This window comes from Camelus ferus, chromosome 2, assembly GCF_009834535.1.
Source record: "Camelus ferus isolate YT-003-E chromosome 2, BCGSAC_Cfer_1.0, whole genome shotgun sequence".
Classification (NCBI taxonomy): domain Eukaryota; kingdom Metazoa; phylum Chordata; class Mammalia; order Artiodactyla; family Camelidae; genus Camelus; species Camelus ferus.
Genome location: NC_045697.1, coordinates 110,442,440 through 110,463,208, shown reverse-complemented (window position 1 = coordinate 110,463,208; position 20,769 = coordinate 110,442,440). Strand labels below are relative to the sequence as shown.

Sequence of the window (20,769 nt, the reverse complement as noted above, 5' to 3'; positions counted from 1 at the left end):
CGTAGATGATCTATTAGTATTTGCTGAACAGTCAACCAAACGTGCAAAAGTTCATCCAGTCTCAGTTTTGACTCTTAGAAACAGAATGTTTCCATCCTAGCACAAGAGGGTAACCATCCCAAACTTTTTTTAATCATGCATTAATTTTACAAATATCTATTATAGGCCTACTCTGTGGCAGGCACCCCTCCAGTGTTAAGGGCACCACCATGAATGCAAATAAACAGAATTTTCTGCCCTCAAGGGGCTTATATTTAAGGGTGTGTGTTGCAGGGGGGGTGGTGGGAGGGTGGCAGAGAGTATAATAATGAAGTATAATAATGAAGAAAACAGGTAAAACAGATGTCAGGTGCCCTCAAGACTAATGAAGCACAGAACGGGGACAGGAAGTGTTCAAAGATTTTAGGCAAAAGTAAATAGCGTGGCCAGGTTGTACTCTTGAGATTTGACCTTTGAGCTAAGACCTGAAGTGAGGCAGAGGGCCATGAACCTCTGAGTCAGAGGGAGGAGAAAGGGCAAAGATGTTCCAGCAGCCTGGAAAGGAGGGCAGGGCAGCTGAAGCAGAGCGAGTGCCTGGGAGACGGTCGGAGGGGACGTCGGGGCCTGGGCAGAGCCCACTACACCATTTGAAGGACTTTGGCTTTTACTTTACGTGAGATGAAGGACTTGGAGCAAAGGACAGACATTGTCTGGCTTAACACCTTTAAAGGATGACCTTCTTTCGGTAATCAATGATTGTGGGAAGTAGAAACAGGGACATGAGTTAGGAGATTATTGCAGTAACCAAGGGGGTGGTGGCTGCAATCAGGGTGGCCACGGTGGGGGTCATCAGGGCGCAGATTTTTGACATGTTTTGAAGACACAGGTGTGGAACTATTGCTGAAGGATTGTAGATAAGGCACGAGAAAAGGGAGCAGGCAGGGATGACACGAAGGTTTTTGGCTTGAAGTTGTCATTTACTGAGAAGAGGGGGACTTGGTTGGATGGCAGTGGGGTGGGCTTCAGTTTGCAATATGTTAAAATTGAAGTGTTTCCTAGGCCTCCAAAGTGGAGTTGTTAAGTAAAAAACTGATATATGAGGTTGAGGGTTAAGGGAGACAGAGAAGCTGGAGAAATAAATGTGAAAGCCGTTAGCATACAGGTGGTATCTGAAGGTTAAAGACAAGATGAGACCATGGGGCAGTATGTGTCGCTGGAAGAGAAGAGAAGTGCAAAGACTATGTCTTGAGGCGCCACCATGTTTAGAAGTCAGGGAGGAAGAGGAAGATTCAGCAAAGGGGATGGAGGAGGATCAGACGAGGAGGTGAGAGACCCCCATGGAAACACAGTGCCATTGAAATAAAAGCAAGAATAAACAAATGGGACCTAATCAAACCTAGAAGCTTTTGCACAGCAAAGGAAACCATAAGCAAAACAAAATGACAACCTATGGAATGGGAGAAAATATTTGCAAATGATGCAACTGGCAAAAGGTTTAATTTCCAGAATATACAAACAGCTCATACAACTCAATAACAAAAAACAAACAACCCAATCCAAAAATGAGCAGAAGACCTAACCAAGCAATTCTCCAGTGAAGACATACAAATGGCCAATAGGCACATGAAAAAATGTTCAATATTGCTAATTATCAGAGAAATGCAAAACTACAATGAGGTATACCCCCTCCCACCATCAGAATGGCCATTGTTAAAAATGTTAACCACTATATATAAAAACAGACAAAAAACAAGTTTCTTCCATATAGCACAGGGAACTACATTCAGTATCTTGTAATAACTTTTAATGAAAAAAGGATACGAAAATGAATATATGTATATATATGTATGATTGGGACACTGTTTTACACACCAGAAACTGACACATCATAAATGACTCTAATTCAATTTAAAAAAAGAAAAAAGACACAGCACCTTCGGAGCCAAGTTAAGAAAGTATTTAAAGGAGGAGAGGAGTGACTAGCAGTGTCAAACAATGCTCAGCATCCAGGTAAGATGACAGTAATGGACCTCGGTATGAAACCAAAGGTTGTGGGAGACCCTGAGGAGGGGCACTTCTAGAGGAAGGGTGGCTGGTGAAGCCCTTCTCGAAGTGGGTTCAGAAGAGAGTAGAGAGGAAAGAGTAAACAGGACAGACAATTCTTCCAAGGCCTTATCTTTTTCTTCTTTTTCAGCCTTATCTGACTTTTAGACAGAAAGAGAGAGAAGTCACACATTCCTGATTAAACTGACACAAAAACATACCGAGAGTCAGTCATCTAATCACCCCATACCTTATCCCAAAGGAACAGAACTCAAAGCAGCCCGGAAAATTCCACCGAAGTACAAGAACGTGCTTGACTTTCTACAAATACAAAGAACTGTCTTCTGTGCCAGGAGAAACTGAACGAGGGATTCTGGCAGGAGAAGGAGAAACCTAAGGGAGGTGGTCACAGTTCCTCTAATTGTGTTATGTTAAGCCCAAGAATTGTCTTTCATTTGTCAACAAATCAAATTTCCCTCATTGTAAATTAGCAATTGGAAGAATCGATTACCTCTGCCTTATGCTATTTCTTTGAAAAGCCATTTATCTCCTGAGAACTTTAACCCCGGGACCAGTTCACCTGTCTGGTTCCTCCAGGAAAAACAAAGTTGATTCTCAGATAAGGCCTGCTCACTGTTCAGGAACCTTGGCAGGGCTCCCGTGAGTCTCAGGAGATTTGTGACCAAGATGTGCCAGGAGGGCATGCCGCGGACCCCTGATCTGCCCTGCCCTCACCCTCCAGAAAGCTGCGCCAAGGGGAACGACAGATAGAAGAAACCCCAGCGTATGGTCAGCAAACTTACACCTTGGGACGTCCTCCAACCACTGCCATCAGACCAGGTGCTAAAGAAGAAAAAAAAAAATTAGAACACTTTCCTTTTTATAATAAAAGGATTTGCTAAAGTAGCAAACTATAACTCCAGGGTGGCCCCATGTAACAAAGGATTAATTTTCTAATACAACAGGGCGCTGTTAGTTCTCAGAAATGACAGGAGAAACAACGGTCAGAATTTGTTAAGTAGGAGTCAGTGAATGGAGGAATAATTGGACAATTAAAACTTCTTACAGAAGAGAGTCATGTTCTTACATCTGAGAAAGCAGAAAGAGAGGAAAAGGCAAAAATGTTCCCTCACATTTATTGAGTCAAATTTTATTTATTTGAAACATTCTTCTAATGTTCAAGTATTCAATTTGTAGAATCAACTATTTTAATAGCCAACAGAAATCTTAAAATTTATTAAAGAAAATCATTTTTGGTTATTTTGGGGGGACGCAGGGTAATTAGATTATTTATTTATTTAATTATTTATTTATTTAATGAAGCTACTGAGGATTGAACCCAGGACCTTGTGCATGCTAAGCACGCACACTATGGTTATGTTTTTTTGATGGAGACATCTTTTCTTTGCTCTAAAACCAAAAATGTAATCAGAAATTTTTAGCCTTCCCCTTAAATAGAAACTTTTAACTTGAGCTAGAGTAGAAAAAAATGAACTAATTCCTCTTTATCTCTGCTCATATGCACCATCTAGTGGATTCATAATTTAATCAAAACAGGAATGAGGAAAGAGCTATGTGATCTAATAACTCAAGTCAAAGATGCTGGATAAAAACATGGCAAGGAGATTATTATAAGAAAAAAATTAGAGTTTGGCATATTAGAGTATCCTGTCTGCATAGTAAGTCCATCTTGGAATGTTAGCTGGATATCTAGGTATTTGACATATTTGTAAAAGGTAAGGAAGGAATCAAACAATTATACTGGGAAGAGTAATCATAAAGTTAAGTTACTCTGAAGAAGGAAGTTAACTGAACTTTCATTCATTAACATAAAGCACAGACATGCAATATTTAGGTGTATTTCACATTATAAGAAAGAACACACCAGCATTCAAGATTTATGTGTATTTCACGCGATTACCACACACTGGTAGCATTCTAATACCATCAATTACAAGGCTTTAGAAATCAACCAGTGTGGTTTTCCCATTTTACAAATGAAAAAAACTGAAGCCCCGAGAAGTGAAGTGATTTGCTGCAGGCCACAGTTCTGCAGGGGTAGGATCAGAACTCAGCTCTCCTGTGACTCAGCAGAATAATTTTTCCCGCTACCCTAGCCTGGTAGAGCAAAAAGTGGTGCACAGGACAGACACTGATCTCCAAACAAATAAATATATAATTTCATCCTTCTGTGAGAGAGACTAGTAAGGGAGTCTAATTTAGACTGGAGACATTTTCTCCGTGAAAGTCACAGATGAAAGAAGAGCATAAGCAAAGGAAGTGAGCATTTCAGGCGACAGGAAGAATATACATGAAAGTGCGTGCAGTCTCTCATTCCTGAGATTAAAACCCTGGACTGGGTTTTAATCCTAAACGCAAAGGAACTCATAGAAAGATGCTAAGCAGAGAAGCCTTGGGCCCAATATTTTGACTCTTTAAAGATCACTCTTTAAAAGAAAAGCATTTTCTTCTTGAATGTGTAAACTACATACAGTATCAAGTTCAATAAAGGGTATTCATTAAAAATCACCTCTCTCCCATGCTTGTCTTACAACTACTCAGTTCTGTCCCAGACCAAACTTTCTCTCTTTCTTTCTTCCTTTCTTTTTTTTAACAAAAATTGTAATATACATATTGTTTTGCATTTTACTTTATTCCTTTAACCATCTTGGAGCACCTTTCACAGCAGCTCAGAGCTGACCAAAAGCTACATAGTATAATATTATTGCATGGACATACCACTCTTTATTTTAAATCAGTTCTCCATTGATGGACGTTCAGCAGATACACACACACATATGTGTATGTATGTGTGTATATATATATGCGCCACATTGAATATGCATATATCACTTTGCCCTTCTGTAAGATACCTGAAGGCTAAATTCCCAGAAATAAACAGGCAGGCCAGCAAGTCTCTATATACATTTAATTTGGATAGATATTGCCAAGTTGTTCCCCAAAATGAGTGAATTAACTTGCACCCCCACTGATGAGTTGAAAGCCTATGATCCTCTACTTCTTGGCAACAAAATGTAGGATCAGAATTTTTTAACTTCGCCACCCTAAGAGGTGGCAAAGGCATCCCCTTGTAGCTTGTATTTCTCTTATAATGAGAGCAGATCACCTCCGCTGCACGCGGGAATGCCTTGAATGGGACAAGGGTGAAGTCAGGGAGACAAGTGAGAAGCTCATGCAGTAAGCCCTGCACGAAGTGCCTGTGGTGTGGCGGCGGAGACGGTGAGAGGGCTCGGACGCACAACGTATTGTGCGGGTAGAAAGTGAATATCTACCAACAATGGATTGTTTTCCCTTGAAAGAACAGCTGGCTTTACATGATGATCATTATATTTGCTGCTTATTCACTTTCATTAGCTACTTTAACTTTGAACTTTTGTTTTTGTGAAGATGAGCACCAAAATACCAAAAAGCATGTTGCTGTTTGCCTCCCATCAACTTACAGAGCGAGGAAGCTCAATTAATCTTAGCTAACTTTTACTTTCTTGTCAATACCACTTAATGTTAGTTTCTCTAGGTCTCAGAATAAATTGGCCTGTCCAATCTATTTAGGACAACTTTTTATTTTCTGGTCTTTCCATCTCTACTTAATATTTTGAGAAGAGACATAAAAATATATGACCTCGTACATATAAGGCTATGGCTGAAGCACCATTTATAGGATCAAAGGACTTGGAAACAACTCAAATGTCCATCACAGGGGACTGTCCCATTTATAGGACAGAATATAATGTAGTTGTGAAAAGGAACTGAGGACATTAGGAAGAATGAAACTATAATCTATTAGACTAAAAAAGCAATGACTTGCATGCTATCTGTGTGAGAAATGGAGGCATTGTACATAATACTACTTTTTTTTTCCAAAAAGAAGTTGTATATAAATGCTTGTCCACACATAGAACATAGAAGGATTTACAAGAAAGAGTTACCTTCTGGAGGGCAATCAGGGACTGGGAGTTGGGGTGGGAAGCTGACAATTCTCATTCTACTTTCCATTGTACTGTTTAAATTCTGTCCCTTGTGGACTCACTATCTTTTTCAGTAAACACAGAAGTAAAATTGTGCATCTCAGCCAAAGCCAGCCATGCTGTCTCCCTCTTCTTTCACTCCCTGCCTTTTCTCTGCCCCTCAGATCTGCACTCACACCCTGATTACACGGCTCTAGTCAGACTCCACTTTCTTGAATTAATTGATGCTAACGTCTTTTAGACATGTTACAAGCTTCATGGGAAAGCTTCTGCCTGAACTCTGCACTGCTGATAATCTAGTCTGTCTACTAACAAAACTACATTATTCTGGCTTTTGTTTATCACTCTTGCTCCTATTCGCTGCACTCTGTCATCCTAAGCTTTCCTTGTCCACAGAAAATGGCACAGAAGACCCCAAGTAGATATTATATAATATTCACCATAAACAGTAGCTTGAATGAGATTTTGTTTAAAAGCTGAGATAATTTTAAGGAGCAGAGGTTTGATAGTAGGTGTGCCCTTTGGTACACCATGAGACTAGACTATAGGAAAGATCTGTCATGACATACAGTTGGTCCCTGAGACTTCTCCTTGCCCTAACAGGTTCTGTTGTGAAAAAGGAAGCAGCAAAAATAAACATTAGTGATGAAATTTCTACATACTATTGCTATTGGCATCTCTTTACATAAAGTTAATTTGGAGCAGAAAGTGGTCAGTCACATTCAGAGGATGAACCTCCAGTCTTGGTTCTGTAGAGTTTAACTACATGTTTTTAATTATTCTACTTGCTCTAAGTCCAGAAGATGAAACTTTTTTTTTTTTTTGGAGGAGGGGGAAGGATATTTCCCTCCAAACAAAAGGGGAGAATGTAGCCAACCGTTAAACCAAGGACCTTTCTTAAAGCGTTTTCCAACACACTTAAGAGATCAGTCATAATATTTATATATACTCAAGCGCTTTGAAATCTCAAGCTGTTTTAACCAGCTGTCATTTTGGTGTCAAACTCCGGTCATTTTCATGTGAAACGAAGGTCAACAGCGGGTCTGTCTTACTCTCCTCCTATTAGTGAAATACTCTACAGTTCGAGAACTCTGCTTCAGCTCCCAACAGTAAGTCCCTGTCGCACACTCCTGTTATCCAGGTCACATGGGGTTCTATGATTGTTTGCAAATAAAATACATAGAAATGGCAAAAAGCAAAAATAGCACATTAACATTTTAAAGTATTTAGAACAATCAAAAATATAGACAACCAACTATGGTCTTTACAAGTTTGGCACTGCTTATTAAGAAATGTATCTATCTAAGAATGATTTCCAGTATGTGCTCATGCCGATCAATTCTTCCTCTGTGTCTAAAGTAAGAGAGCACAAACTTAAGAGGTACAGACTTCCAGCTGCAAAATAAATGAGTCACAGGTATGAAATGTACAGTGCGGGGAATGTGGCCAATAACTCTGTATGTAACATCTTTGTATGGTGATGGCTAGTGACGAGTCTTACCATGGTGATCAGTTTCAAATGCACAGAAAAATCAAATCACTATGTTGTGTAACAGGAACTAACATAGCGTTGTAGGTCAGTTATACTTCAAAAACCAACCAACCAACCAACCACAGAAAAAGAGATCAGATTTGTGATAACCAGAGAGGGTGGGCAAGGACTGAGATGAAGGCAGTCAAAAGGTACAAACTTCCAGTTATAAGAAAAATGAATACAGGGATGTAATGTAAAGCAATATATATGTGTGTATATGTATGTGTATGTGTGTGTGTGTATATGTATATGTGTGTGTGTGTGTGTGTATGCCAAAATCTACTTCTGGCTTTTTTTTAGAGTTTTGACACTCACTTAAAATCTTTTCTTGTTAATCTGCATCAGGATAATGAATTATATGGAATTATTTTATTACAAGAATTAGCCATCATATTAAAGACTAAGGGCTTAGAGTGATACATTCTCCCAGTTAGCACTTTGCTGCCATTTGCACCCGGTTCCTTCCCCCATTCGTTGAACATAAATATACTGCACATCTGCTGTGAGCCAGGCACTACTTTTGGTGCTGGGGAGTTGGTGGTTCATGATAACAATCACTTGTCTTCTAAGAGCTGACACTGTAGAAGGTGGTAAAGGCATGACAAATAATGTAACTGCAGACAGGAGTAAGTTTTATGATAACAGGAAGTAGGGTCACAGGCTAGAGAGTGACAGGGGAGCTGCTGCTTCAGTTGTGGTGTTAAAGACAGCCTCTCTGGGGAGGTCCATCTGAGCTGAGACCTAACTCATGAGAAGACGTCAGGACAGAAGAGAAAGAACAAGAGCCCTGAGTTTGGCATGTCTGAGGTGCAGCAAGAAGGCAGGGAACAAGGAGTGAGAGGTAGGGTGAGGTCAGGGAGATGGGCAGGGTTCCCCAGAGAGGCTCTGCGGCCATGGAAGGAGTTTGTATTCTGCTGTAATGGTTGTGGGAAACCACGGCAGGAAGCTCACTCTGGAACTTACGTAGAGACAAGATGCAAGGTTGCAAAGGCAGTGAGCGACACTAAGAAATCAAAAGGCTTTCGAAACAACCCAGGCAGAGAGGACAGTGATGTAGATTGGAGTTTAGCTCAGGGTATGGTGGGTAGGAAGTGGTTAGCCTTGGAGGCAGCACTGATAAGGCCTGGCTGAAAAGAGATAAAGAATCTTACAGTTTGCTATACTTGAGCACTTTTCATGTCAAAGACGATGAGTAATAGCTAACGAAAAGCAGGCACATTGCTTTTTCTTAAGGGTGTATAATCCTGTTTCTCCAAAGGCACATTACTCATTGATACCATTTAATCACAAAATACTAGAACTGGAAGAGATCACAGAGTAACAGAACCTAATTATCTGGTTTGCTCTAGCTTGAGCAGGCTGGAATCAAGGAAAGCACAGGGAATATCACAAGCTGCCACTAATGCCTCTTGTTGTAATTATAACAGAAATGCTAAAATGCCAAAATTGGAAATCATTTTTTATGTTCACAGAAAAATTCAGAATGAACAAGACTTCATTACAAACATTTTTTTTCCCTTGGGACATAATTCTGTGAGCAGCCTAGAGTTCTAAAATAGCAATGGGCTGATCATAACAACAGATTTTCTTTTAATTTTGTATTTCTAGAGGATATCTTTAACTTAAAATCTAATTATTTTTTCAGGACACCAATTTTAATTCAAATGTCTAAGACCTTTCTTCCTTCCTTCATTCCTGTCCTTCCTTCCTTCATTCCTGTCCTTCCTTCCTTCCTTCCTGTCCTTCCTTCCTTCCCTCCTTCCTTCTTTCTTTTCTTTCTTTCTTTCTTTCTTTCTTTCTTTCTTTCTTTCTTTCTTTCTTTCTTCCTTCCTTCCTTCCCTCCCTCCTTCCTTCCTTCTTTCTTTTCTTTCTTTCTCTCTCTCTCTCTTTCTTTCTTTCTTTCTTCCTTTCTTTCTTTCTTTCTTTCTTTCTTTCTTCCCTCCTTTTTCCGCCAGGATGCAGAGGTAACTAGGTTTATTTACTTATTTATGTATTTATTTTTTAAGTGGAGGTACTAGGGATTGAACCCAGGACCCTATCTAAGACTTTCTTAATAAGACCCCAATTAAGGTCCTATACCATAGCTTTAAGCATTAGAAAAATAGTTGCCCTGAAAAAATAAATCCTATTTATGGAAATACTATACTTGAATGTAGAGCTGAGTAAAATGTTAATATGGAAGTGTGTTCCCAATTAACAACTATGATTTAAAACAGTAATAGTTTATTTTAAAACCTTCATATTCTTCATATCCTAGAGATAGTGAAAAATCTGTGTGGAAGAGAAGAAATGATTTATTCAACAAATATTTACTGAGTATCTATAGGGGCTGGCATTGCTGTAGCCATTAAGGATACAACGGTGGTCAAGAGAGACCGAAGTCCTTGACTGCACGGAACCTACATTCTGATGGTGGAAGAAAGGCAAAAAAAAAAGCAATTAATTTGGGAGGGAGGGTATAGCTCTGTGGTACAGCGCATGCCTAGCATGCATGAGGTCCTAGGTTCAATTCCCAGTACCTCCGTTAAACAAACAAACAAACCTAATTACTTCCCCTCCCCCCAAAAAAATACAAACAACCAAAACCAACCAAACAACAACAAAAAAAGTAATTAGTTTGTAATTCATAATTAATTTCTCAGGTCATAATTAGTGCCATGGGGAAAAATAAAGCACCAAAAAGGTGATGAGTGTGCAGGCAGCGGGAACAGCAAACACCAAACACCAAGCCCGTGAGGTGCAAGCACGCTTGGTGTATGGGAGGAATGACAAGAAGTGGTTGGAGTGGATTGAAGGGTGTGCGGTGGGACACGGGTCACGGAGTTAGTCAGGGGCCAAATGATGGGGGCCTCATGGATCATTGTAAAGGCTTGGCTTTTCCTTTGAGTAGGAAAGCCACTGGAGAGTTCCAAAGAGAGGAGCAGCATAATCTAATTAAAGTATGTCTTAACAGGATCATCCTCGCTGCTGTTTTGATCACTGTGAGTGTGTGTGTGTGTGTGTGTGTGTGTGTGTGTGTGTGTGTGCATGTACGTGTGAACACGTCTACACTGTGGGTTGGGTAGTCAGTGGTGGAAATCGTGAGTGCTGTTAGGACACTGCTGCAAAAATCCAGGCAAGAGAAGGTGATCGCTTGGACCAGGATGGACAGTGTGGAGCTGGTAAGAAGTGGTTAGCGCCTACGTACATTAAATGATACAGTGAAACTGCCACTAGATCAATGTGGCTCATGAAAGAGAAGGGTGTAGGGTGACTCCACGGGTTTTGGCCTGAGCAACTAGAAAAATGGTGTTGCCCTTTACTGAGGGGAGAAGACTATAAAAGAGGTTCTGAGTGACACCTGAGAGCTTGGTTTCTGACATGGTAGGTTGGAGGTAATAATTAGACATCCAGGAGGAAATGCTGAGCAGGCAGCTGAAGATATGAGTTTAGTGGCTGGAAAAGGGAGGTTGCGGCAAGAAATATAAATTGGGAGGCAAGAATTTTCAATAACATTGAAAGCTGTGCGATTAGAGACAATTTAGGGTATGGACTGTTAAAAAGCTTTTGTGCCGTGAACCCCTTTGAAAGTCAGTTAAAACCCCCAGATTCCTTCCCTGAATGACATTTTAAATGAATAAAATAAAGTATATTTAAAATATATTTTCATGTATATAATTGGTATAAAGAAAACCAATTACAATAAAATACACCATCAAAATATTTTAAAAGTTAACACTATGGTAAAATAATCTTTTTTATTAATAACTAAATAATGGAATCTAACAGTGAGCATAATAATTACAGTCACTTCAAAGAAGTCATGAGCATAAATATTTCAAGATCTCTGTAACAGCTATAATGAGATAAAAATACCTGCAATTTTTTACTGAAGTCACAGATACACCTAACATTACTGTGGTCTGGTTGTCTATGTTTGCAATGGCAGGAAATGCAAAGTTCATTTAGAGGTTCGTGAAAATAAAGAAGTGTTTCCCTTTCAAGACCACTGAGGCCTGGACTGTGGACTCCAGGTTAAGAATCCCTCAGCTTAAGGGGGAACACAGCTAGAGAGGTGGGGCTGGCCAAGTGTGCACCCAGGGCCTCTCCAACACTGAGAGGAGTGAGAAAGGAGAAATAGCAAAGAAAATGGGAAAAACAGACAAAAATGAAAACTCAATGGAGACAACACAAGTCAAGGCACTTGTTCCTGTTTAAATATTCTCAAATGCAGTCCTACATTTGGCAGACAGCCTGAATGTACGGGCTCCATTTTTTAATCAATTCTTTTATTTACATGTTCATTTCCATGTTATTTTAGGAAGTCCAGTTCCTTGATAAGGAGTTATGTTTTTATTATATTTAGGAAAACCCAGTGTCTTCTACAGTGTCCTTCATTAGGGGACATTAACCACTAGTATTTTCAATGTTACATAAATTGATTTTATCTGTGAAATGCCTTCCTCTCAAGTGCTGGGTTAGATTTTATTAATTAATGGTTCTAATATAACCATAAAATAGCTACTTTATCCACTTGGGCAGATATTAAATCACATTTATCATTCGAACAATAGAATATACACTCACGTATAGGCTTTAATTAGTTGGTTGAAGAGACAATGTTGATAACTTACATCTAACACACAATACTCATCCATAGTCAAAAATGGAGGATGGAAAGGTGGATCATTAAACTGGGAAGCAGAATGATACTGGAAAGATATAGATGTAGGTTTTAGATATATATATGTATGCATCTAAAATGAAAACCTAGGGTCGGGGAGGGTATAGTTCAGTGGTAGAGCGCATGTTTAGCAGGCATGAGGTCCTGGGTTCAACCCCCAGTGCCTCCTCTAAAAATAAATAAATTAAATAAGTAAATTACCTCCCCCCAAAATAAATTAAATTATAAATAAATAAATAAATAAATAAATAAATAAATAAATAAATAAATAAATAAATAAATAAATAAAATGAAAACCTACAAAGATTGTAAGGAAGCCCTGACACCTGGCAACAAAATTTCAACATTAAGCCAACTGCTAAAAGGCACTTCAAAATCTGCTAAAGTAATTTAACAAATAACAATCGTTTTCAGATATTTTCCTTTAGACTATTTGGGTTGAATGACAGTTTGAGGACAACCGGGAAATGTAAACACATACTGAAGATCAGACGATGACATTAATGGTAATTCTCCAGGGTGCAATTGTGCCGCTGTGGTCACACAGGAGGTTGTCCCAATTACTAGGAGATGCATGCGGAAGTGTTTAGGGCTGAAGTGTCTCACTGTCTACAACTTACAGTTTCAAATGATTCAGGAAAAAAAGTGTGCAGGGTATGTGTGTGTGTGTGTGTGTGTGTGTGTGTCTGGAGAGAGAGAGAGAAAGGACAAAGAGACAGAGAAAGGAGAAAATGTGGGAACGTGTTAATTAGTGATAAAGGTATTCATTCTACTAGTCTTTAAAATTTTCTATAGATCTGAAAACTATCAAAATAAAAAGCACAGGAATGTATATGTTAAAAAATCCACAGGAATGTATATGTTATTAACCTCCTCCAACATCGGTAGGTAAATCTATAACAGACATACCTACAGGGAGGTAATGATTTATACAGCATAATCTTAAAAATTTAAAAAGAGTAACCATATGCATTTCATATAAGCAGAATTCAAAATAAAAATGATTAAATAGGGCAATCACTTTATATGCATCAAATATGTGATACACAGGGAAGAATAACATTCCTCCTGTCCCGTCGTCACTTAATGAGAAGTCACACAATCCTCCAGTAGTACCCTGGGACTCCAGGGTCTCTAATCTCAACTGAGCTCAGAAATCCCCAGTCCCCAGTATCTCTAAATCTCCAAAGAGGGCGTTTCCTATTCTCACCACTTGCAAATGTTCCATTACTCTCTGAGCAGACGACCTCATTTCCAAGTTCAAAGCAAACAGAAACATCAGATGGCAAGTCTTTCATCTACATGCTCTCAAACTGATAAAATCTGCCCTTGCTCCGTGGTAGACCATTTGGCCGATCAACTGCCATTCCCAAGTCCTGTCTCCCATGACCCCTTCCACCTGAGGATGGGAAAGTGCCCGCAGGCTTCTTTGTAGAGGGGCGCGGTCAAGTGACACCGCGCTGGCCAATGAGATGTACGCAGACGTCTCCTGGCAGCCTCTGGAAACACTTTAGTGATTATTATGGGACCAAGTGTAGCCAACACATCCCTTCCCTCTTTTTTTTTTTTGCCTTGCTCACAGCGGAAAGGCCAAGACAAATACAGGGATGTCCACCCCCTTAGTGCTGACATCACTGACTGCCGGAGCCATGCCAGCAGTTGCTTAGCTGAGAAAAATACTGTCACGTGAGAAAAATAAACCTCTGCTTGAGTGAGGCAGGATGAGTAGTTGGGTATTCCGTTGTTTGCAGTTGAAAGCACTCCTGACACTGAAGCCATTCTCCTGTCCCTTTCACAATGAGAAACCCCTTAGCCAGTACTGCGGATCCATCTTCCACCTTTTCAGGGATGCCCCTCTACTGACTGCACCCCCTGCCTTCAGTATCTGCAAACTTCATCTCTCCACTAATTAGTTCACATCACCAGTGTTTAACATGCTCAAGTCTCACCTGTATTAAATTTAAAACATTAAACTGTCCCTCAGTCTTCCATCTTCCTCTGGCGTCTGCCTTATCTTTACCCTCCCTTCCACTAACATTCTTCTTAAAAGAACTGTCTGCGTCCACTATCTCCAGTTCCTTATTTCCCATTCACTCTGCAACCCCCCGCATCTGGGTTCAGCCCCGGCCACTTTACTGAAAGTGTTTTGGCCAAGGTCACCAGCAACATCCTCACTGCAAAATCCAATGGGACTTGTTCGGCTTCTTATCTTAACCGACTTCTGCATAGCATTTGACACCACAGCCATTCTCTCCTTTTTGAAATACTTTCTCTCCTTGAATTTTTATAAAAGCATTCTGTCCTAGTTTTTCTTCCTTACTCTGGCAGATCCTTCTAAGCCTCTTTTGAAGGATCCTTTTTTGCAAACCCCCTGTGTGTTGGTATGAAATTAGTATGTATATACTGCTGTCTCCTCAATCTGAATCTCTCCAGCAGCTCCCTGCTAGATGTCCTGAAACGTCCCCCTACTCCCCCAAACCTGCCTCTTCCCCCATGTTCTCTTTCTCCGTGAGTGAGTGGCACCACCAGCCACCCAGGGCTCCAAGCCGGATTCCAGGATCATCTCTGATGCCCCTCTCTCCCTTGTTTCTCAAATCCAGTTAATTAGTCAGTCCCGTAAATTCAGCCTCCCAAAGGGCCGTGATCAGCCCACTTCTCTTAGCCCAGCTAATCTTCTCTTAGGTTAGCCTTTTCTGTCATCCGTTTCCTAATGCCTCTCCCTCAGCTGACCCCAACCTTCCGCTGTTGTTAAGGGGAACTTCAAACTGCCAACCTCTCTTTTACTTCTGAGCATTAATGCGTTTCCTCTGACTAGAACTCTTTTCACAAGGCTGAGTATCACTACTAGTAATCTTTGGATGCTCAGTTTAAGCTTCCAGTGCTTTGGTAATTTAGGCTCCTGCTGTGTGTTTCCAGCACATCCTATACCCACTCCCTCAAGTCTTTAGTTTCCTTTTGTTCCATGAGGACACATTTCATCTCTAATAACCCATCTCTCCAAATAGATTTCTCAATTAGATTATAATGCCAAGATTTTAATTTTCCTGGCATTATAGAGACAGCAGTTCTCCCTAGGGCACTGGCTTTCATTAAATGTTGTGGACTGAATCCCTGGAATATTAAGGACCCCCACTTAGTTTCTAAGAGCCACTAACTCTACAATGAAAAAGCGACATGAACTCTGGGATAAATAAGTTAAAATGATCTTGGTTGTCATTAAAAGAGTTATATTCCACTTACTAGCATGGATAAATCCTACTTTTGAAGGCAAGGAGTGATCCTCTATCATCACTGAAGTAAATAAATTGGTTACTGCCAATTGCGATAAATGTTCCAAAAAAGAAATAATTAAACAAAATATGTATCAACCACTAACCACATCTATATGGATTGTCCACAAGGAAAAGGGTATAAAATGCATTCAAAAGCTTTGAGATGGACATGTTAAGTATAAAATTCAACTAAACAAAATCGAATGAAGCCAGTCTAACTTAATCATCAGAGAAGCAGAGGCCAACAGGACTAAAACAATTTAAAAATAAGACCCTTATGTAACAGTGTTACACGTAACTTCAGAAATAACAATGTGACATTATTAAAACATTCGGATTATTACCAGGATTTACTGCAATTAGTTTTCTCTACTTAATATGCATGTGCTTCAGATTACAAAGATTCATTCAGATTGATCCCAAGGAGAAACTCACTTTTTTCAGGTTACACAAGCTATGTTCATAAAGCAAAAGACCAAAGGACTATGTTGTCCCGCTTATAGCTTAAGACAAAGTGTATTCAGTACAATAACATAACTTCACAAAGGAAAATGCTACCTATACATCAACACAGTCAACATCTAAGAAAAAAGATCATGGGGAAAAATTCGAGAAAAAAAAAGTCAGTTTTATATTTTACCAATGATGTTTCAGGCCAAATGTGATTTGCCTTGGGAGTATGACTTGGGACAAAATGCCTGGCAAACACTGCTGTATCAATGCAATGCATCCTTCAAGTTCCGTATTCATCTGCTTTAGGATTTCAGATCTTTCCTTAAAGCCATTATATTGTTTGTCTATGGCTAGGACCTCTATGCCTCTAATTGTTTTTACCTCTATAAAAAAAAAAACAAAACTGTAAGCTCCATGAATTCAGGTGCTCAGTCGTATATGCTGTTTGTTTCTATTAAACCCCACCCAACATTGAAACTCATAAAAATAAAAGCCTGATGACAAATGAAGAAAGCCTGCATCACCTACAGGGACACCCTAGATCTCAGAGTCGGCCTGGGTCGCAGACGGAGGCAGCTGACTGCTTCAAAAACAAGCAGTCTCTCAGCTGGCCATGCCTGTGTGACGCCCTTTCTCTGGTTAAAGACTCTACCCTCTGGCCACAAGAGTGGTCACACAAACCAAGCCTGGCTACTGAGAGTCCTTCTTCCAGAACTGAGAAATGGATTCTGGAAAGGAGGAATCCTTTTCCTCTATAACCTCAGAGTTGCTGGGTCCTGAGCCTCTGGGCCGTCAGGGGCTGCTTCTCCAGTTTCAACAAGAAGCTGGTTTTTTACAGCCAACACACAGACAGTGGGAGGTCAGATGAGCCAGACAAGGCTAAAGTCAGCTTCACCCCAGCCCTTCTCACAGGTAGGTTCATGTAAGGATTCCATCACTGGAAGCCAGAATGCTAACTAGCACAGACACAGATTTGTATTGACACAGATTTGTATTACCATAAGGACTCTTGGAATTCAAGGAGTCCAAAATCCTCATGCTAGGTATTAGGCTAATGGATTAGCTAGAGAGGTTAAGTACCTTGCCTAAAGTCTCCCAATGAATTCATAAGGAAGCAGGAAACGCTGGAAGATTCTGCAGGTTGGCTCACCCTTACTCAGTCTAACTCCCAACATTGTTCAGTGTCCTTGCAGCTAGGGTGCAGGCATGTGGCCTACGTCCCCAGCAAGCAGAAGCGGCTAGCCAGGACTTGAATGACAACTAAGCAGTGAGATGTGATCACTGCATGCAGGGGGTCTGTATCTTCTGGGGAGCACAGTGTGGAGCCATGTGGTTCTTCCAAGACAACCAAGGTGGGCTCACATGCAGCTCCTACCTGATGCAGCTGTGGCTCCCTAGGACCACTGCGTCTGTGTGTGCGTGCATGTGTGGTCTGACTGAGGATACCTAAAATTGGTACACCCAAGATTCTGGAAGACACCTGATAACTTTCAGTAAATCTCTTTCTGCTTAAACTAGCTAGAATTTTGCTTGAGACCAAGAACCTTGACCTACATGGAATTTGGTACCTGGAAATGAGGTGTTGCACCTCAGATGCGGAACTAGATACTGACGGAGGTGGAGCTTTGAGCAATGAAGGCACAGATACTGGAAGCAGAAAGCCGGTCACTCTTCTTATGCAGTGATGTAACATTTGGTCAGACTATCCCCTGTTGTACCTTAGAAAGCAGACGAGGTGCTGTGAATGTTCCATTGGAAGAAACAGTAAGAAAGATTTGGCCTAAAATGAGGACCTTTAAATAGGAGGCCCCAGAACTCCTGAACTCCTTCCCAAATTCAGTATCACTTAGTAAATTGTTTTCAGCTGCATCAGAATCTACAAAATACAGTGACTGAATCAAGTTGGGGATTTTAGTTTTCTCAAACCTGAAAATGAATGGACACTCTAAAGAGTCAGGCTGTGCGGGTCATATGTTGACAATGACAATCCCAAACCATCAGGAAAAGATAAAATTATGAGCAACAGGCTAAGACGAGACAGGAGGAGGCCATATACTGTGGCAGGGTTTCACTGAGATCACTTCGTGTCTTGCTCATGTATGCTGCTTTGTGGTCCACAACATACTGTCATTTATTTCCCCCCTCCCTCCCTCCCTTCTCCCTTTACTTCCCCTCTCTCCTCTCCCTCTGTCTTTCTCTGAGAACCTGATAACCCTGTAGGGTATTATTCATTATTCATTACTGTTCTCAAAAAAGAGAAGGAACTGGGGCTTTAAAACGTTTTCTAACTTGTTTTTAACATTAAAAATCAAGTAGCAGATAACATCACTAGACAGATCTTCCAGACAGAAAATAAACAAGGCAACAGAGAAATTAAATACTACAATAGAAAAACTAGATTTGGTGGATATTTTCAGAGCATTACACCCCCAAAAAATAGGATATACCTTCTTTTCAAGTGCACATGGAACATTTTCCAGGATCGATCATGTACTTGGGCACAAAAGAAACCTCAACAATTTTAAGAAGATAGAAATTATCTCAAGCATCTTTACTGACCACAATGCCATGAAACTGGAAATCAACAACAGAGAAACAAAGGAGAAAAAAAGGAAAGCATGGAGATTAAACAATACGTTATTGAAAAAACAATGGATCAATGAGGAAATCAAAGCTGAAATTAAAAAATACCTTGAGACAAATGATAATGAAAGCACAACCACTCAAAACCTATGGGACACAGCAAAGGCAGTGCTAAGAGGGAAGTTTATAGCGATACAGGCCTTCCTCAAAAAAGAAGAACAATCTCAAAGAAACAATTTAACCCACCACCTGAATGAATTAGAAAAAGAAGAACAAAAAGCCCCAAAAAGCAGCAGAAGGAAGGAAATAATAAAGATCAGAGAGGAATTAAATACAATAGAGATTAACAAGACCATAGAAAAAATCAACCAAACCAAAAGCTGGTTTTTTGAAAAAGTAAATAAAATCAACAAACCTCTGGCCAAACTCACAAAGAAGAAAAAAGAGAGAGCACAAATTAGCAAAATAAGAAAGGAAAATGGAGAAATTACAACAAACAAAATAGAAATACAGAATATCATACGAGAATATTATGAAAAACTATATGGAACCAAACTGGATAACCTAGAGGAGATGGACAAGTTTCTGGAAACATACTGTCCACCAAAACTGAATCAAGAAGAATCTGAACACTTGAACAATCCGATCGCTAGAAAGGAAATAGAAATAGCAATTAAAAACCTCCCTACAAATAAAAGTCCAGGACCGGATGGCTTCACCGGGGAATTCTACCAAACATACAAAGAAGAACTCATACCAGTCCTTCTCAAACTCTTCCAGACGATTGAAAAGGAGGGATTACTCCCAAACTCATTCTATGAAGCCACCATCACCCTGATACCAAAACCAGGCAAAGACACTACAAAAAAAGAGAATTATAGGCCAATATCACTGATGAACATAGACGCCAAAATCCTCACCAAAATTTTAGCAAATAGAATCCAACAACACATAAAAAAGATTATACATCATGACCAAGTGGGGTTCATCCCAGGGACACAAGGCTGGTTCAACATACGCAAATCAATCAGTGTAATACATCACATCAACAAGAGAAAGGACAAAAACCACATGATCATCTCAATCGATGCAGAAAAAGCATTTGATAAAATTCAACACCCATTTATGATAAAAACTCTCGCCAAAGTGGGTATAGAGGGAACATATCTCAACATAATAAAAGCTATATATGACAAACCTACAGCCAGCATAGTACTCAACGGTGAAAAACTCAAAAGCTTCCCATTAAAATCTGGGACAAGACAAGGATGCCCACTATCACCACTCCTATTCAACATAGTCCTGGAAGTCCTAGCCACAGCAGTCAGGCAACAGAAAGAAATAAAAGGGATCCAAATTGGAAAAGAAGAGGTAAAAGTGTCATTATATGCTGATGACATGTTACTATATATAGAAAACCCTAAAAGGTCCACACAAAAGCTACTAGAGCTGATTGAAGAATTCAGCAAGGTAGCAGGTTACAAAATTAACGTTCAAAAATCAGTTGCATTTCTTTACACTAACGATAAATCAACAGAAGAAGAAAGTAAAGAAACAATCCCCTTTAAAATAGCACCCAAAGTAATAAAATATCTGGGAATAAATCTAACCAAGGAGGTGAAAGAATTATACACAGAAAACTATAAACCATTGATGAAGGAAATTAAAGAAGACTTTAAAAAATGGAAAGATATTCCATGCTCTTGGATTGGAAGAATCAATATTGTTAAAATGGTCACACTGCCCAAGGCAATCTACAGATTTAATGCAATCCCTATCCAATTACCCAGGACAGATTTCACAGAACTAGAAAAAATCATAATAAAATTCATATGGAACCATCAAAGACCTAGAATTGCCAAAGCATTACTGAAGAGAAAGAAAGAGGCTGGAGGAATAACTCTCCCAGACTTCAGACAATACTATAGAGCTACAGTCATCAAGACAGCATGGTATTGGTACCAAAACAGACATATAGACCAATGGAACAGAATAGAGAGCCCAGAAATGAACCCACAAACTTTTGGTCAACTCATCTTTGACAAAGGAGGCAAGAATATACATTGGAATAAAGACAGTCTCTTCAGGAAATGGTGTTGGGAAAACTGGACAGCAGCATGTAAAGCAATGAAGCTAGAACACTCCCTTACACCATATACAAAAATCAACTCAAAATGGATTAAAGACTTAAACATAAGACAAGATACAATAAACCTCCTAGAGGAAAACATAGGCAAAACATTATCTGACATACAT

At 39.8% G+C, this 20,769-nt stretch overlaps 1 long non-coding RNA gene across 1 annotated transcript in view; it reads right to left on the bottom strand.

Moving 5' to 3' along the window:
- Positions 1 to 20,769, bottom strand: part of LOC116659019 — an 85,922-nt gene that overhangs the window by 52,436 nt on the left and 12,717 nt on the right. Inside the window, exon 5 of the long non-coding RNA XR_004314290.1 lies at positions 2,826 to 2,865. This is a non-coding gene — a long non-coding RNA (uncharacterized LOC116659019). The remainder of the gene's footprint in view (positions 1 to 2,825; positions 2,866 to 20,769) is intronic.